General features: G+C 39.5%; 1 pseudogene; it reads left to right on the forward strand.

Annotated features, from left to right (window-relative positions):
• Positions 1-241: 241 nt before the first annotated feature.
• Positions 242-762, forward strand: LOC113631270 (peptidyl-prolyl cis-trans isomerase A pseudogene; annotated as a pseudogene).
• The last annotated feature ends 2,283 nt before the right edge of the window (positions 763-3,045 follow it).

Below are 3,045 nucleotides of genomic sequence, written 5' to 3' on the forward strand. Positions count from 1 at the left end.
CACTTCAAGAAAATCTATAGAGTGAGGCGATAAGAGGGCAAGGACTTTGACATGTGTGTGAGCGGGCACACACACACAGACACACACAGACTTCACTCAGAATCAAAAACGGAACTTCATTTTTAACTTCCAATCTGATAACTGCCTAAAGGTAAGTCTCCATTTCTCCAGAGATCTTTTCAAAACTTCCCTTATGGCTTTGCAGACGCTGCCACACCGGAACCTCCCGCGCTGCCCAACCATGGTCAACCCTACTGTGTTCTTTGACATCGCCATTGACGGCGAGCCCTTGGAACGTGTCTCCTTCGAGCTGTTTGCAGACAAAGTTCCAAAGACAGCAGAAAACTTTCATGCTCTGAGCACTGGGAAGAAGGGTTTTGGTTATAAAGGTTCCTGCTTTCACAGAACAATTCCAGGATTTATGTGTCAGGGTGGTGACTTCACATGTCATAATGGCACTGGTGGCAAGTCCATCTATGGGAGAAATTTGATGATGAGAATTTCCTCCTGAAGCATATGGGTCCTGGCATCTTGTCCATGGCAAATGCTGGCCCCAACACAAACGGTTCCGTTTTTCATCTGCACTGCCAAGACTGAGTGGTTGGGTGGCAAGCATGTGGTCTTTCGCAAGGTGAAAGAGGGCATGAATATTGTGGAAGCCATGGAGCACTTTGGGTCCAGGAATGGCAAGACCAGCAAGAAGATCACCATTGCTGACTGTGGACAAATCTAATAATAAATTTGACTTGTGTTTTATCTTAACCACCAAGACCATTCCTTCTGTAGCTCAGGAGAGCACCCCTTCATCGCCATCTGCTCAAAATATACTATAATCTTTGTGCTCTCATTGCACTTCTTTGGGTTCCATATTTTCCTTATTCCCCTCCAAGTTTAGCTGAATTGCAAAGTTAAGTTTATGGTTATGAAATTAAAAACTAAACAATCAAAAAAAAAAAAAAAACAACTTCCCTTATGACATAGCGAGAGTCCCCACTAGAAACTGCTGGTTTATTCCTACACAGATTTTCTCTTTTAAATCATTAACAATAAGGACATACCATCCACATCCCTCTCTTTATAATTTTATACAACTTTTAAAGCTAAGCTCAAACTGCAATCCCGTGAACTCTGTTACCTATTTCTTTGACTAAAATTGTTACCTATTTCTTTGACTAAAACTCTGATTTCCCATTATCTTTTGAAGTGCTTAATTCTGTTTTTACAGTTGAATTCTCAGATGATTTTATTTATCTCACATAAAATACAAACTCTTTTATGGCAAGAACTCCCGTTTCTTGTATCCCTAACATATGGTTGTATCCAGGACGCAAACCCAAGTATAAAATCAAAATATCACTTATCCTCCCTCCCTTTTTTAAAAAGAGGGCATTTGGGTGAGGTGCGTGTACTAGAATGACTGTCACATTCCCCATGCACTGTATGGAGCTGACTAGTACTCCTGAGACTATAGCTTTATGGATTTTGTGTGTTTCTCCAAAGTGAATCTTTCAGGTATCTTTCTAAAATGGTAAGAGAATTCCTTTAGGATATTTATTTCATATGAGTAAAGATATAAAGTGCATCAATGCATGTATATCCAATGGTGAAAAATGCAACACTTCCTAGGTTTGTGTTTTTCAGCTGTCCCACAATACATTTACTGTCGTCTAATTAGGCATTCTAAGAACATAAAGTCCCATTGTGTTTACCCTGCAACAATTATAATCCAGTGTGCCTGACATCACAGTATTTATCCCCAGAAATAATGACTCCATGGCAAAGGCAGCAATATGAGTGCATCACAGGACCAAACAGAGCAGCGAGGGAGACCCTAAAGGAAGTACTCCATATTCAGATACAAGCGGGGTTCACAATGAACAGATCACCAATTTTAATAAACCTGATGAAAGGGAAGTAGATTGGATATGAAAGTCAAATATACTTGAGATCCCCTGCTTGTATAAGAGCCCCTCTTTAAATTAAGACTTTTCCAGGTGATTAAGGAGAATGCCAGCACTTCAAAGGGAAGCAGAGCCTTGTTCTCTGCAGCTCCACAGGCGACCAGCTCTCTTTCCCTTTGTCCAGATGGAGGCTTTGTTCTCCCAAAGTTGGTCAGGTGCTGCGCCTGTCCAAAAGGGGAAACGAGCGAGGCTTTAGGAGCCTGCACCTGTTTGAAAAGCAATGCCGCTCCCTTGGCTCCAAAGCCCCAAACATCAAATGCCTCCCTTTGCCAAGCAGCTTGGCTATTCCCCAGGCGTTTTCAATCTAGTTGAGTAAAACAAAAATTGCATAATTTGTCATTATTTTCAAGGAATGAGATGTGCCTTCTACAATTCCTTTCGAGTTAAATACAATGATGCTGAGCTTCCTGTGAACGCCAATGCCTTCTTTCTCAGAAAGAATAGAAATAAAGAATGGTAAAAGAAACACCAATTGATTGACTGCAATTTTCTCTGATATTTGTTATTGGTGTGTTCTTTGTATGCATTTTTATGGATAGGTAGCAGAAAAATTATTTTCCCAGGTCTTTATTAAAGAGAAGCCAAACCCTCTGGGAAAAACTGGGACTGGAAGCCAGGACTTCTGAATCAACTACAAGATTCAAAACAAATAAATCACATTAATTTAGGAAAGTCACAAGTCATATAAACATTCAATTTCCTCATCTTTAAAATGCAGATTAAAATGATCTTCTCTAAATATATCCCATTTTATTATGAAACTAAAATTTTAAAAATTGATAAGAAAGTGTTTTAAAATGTTGAATATTCTCTGTAAATGTAAAGTAGTTTGAATGAGAAATAAAGGGTGGGGTAGGATTCTTAGACAGGAGTCCTACCGCTCTTTCTATGGTGAAAGCTTCAAACCCAGGCAGAGAGAGGAATGAAGAGCAAAGAAAACAAATCAGAACAATCATCAGAAAGCAAGGGCATCCTCAATCTCATCTATTAAAAGCTGAGAAAAACACCTAAAAACCTCCACCATATTTTTTTTTGTGTACAGTGCCTTTCTGCTGCCATTTGGTTACAATAGTGGAGAAAAATA

The sequence above is a fragment of the Aethalodelphis obliquidens genome, unplaced genomic scaffold, assembly GCF_003676395.1.
Source record: "Aethalodelphis obliquidens isolate GAN/ISIS:26980383/991018 unplaced genomic scaffold, ASM367639v1 scaffold32, whole genome shotgun sequence".
NCBI classification, from domain to species: Eukaryota; Metazoa; Chordata; class Mammalia; order Artiodactyla; family Delphinidae; genus Aethalodelphis; species Aethalodelphis obliquidens.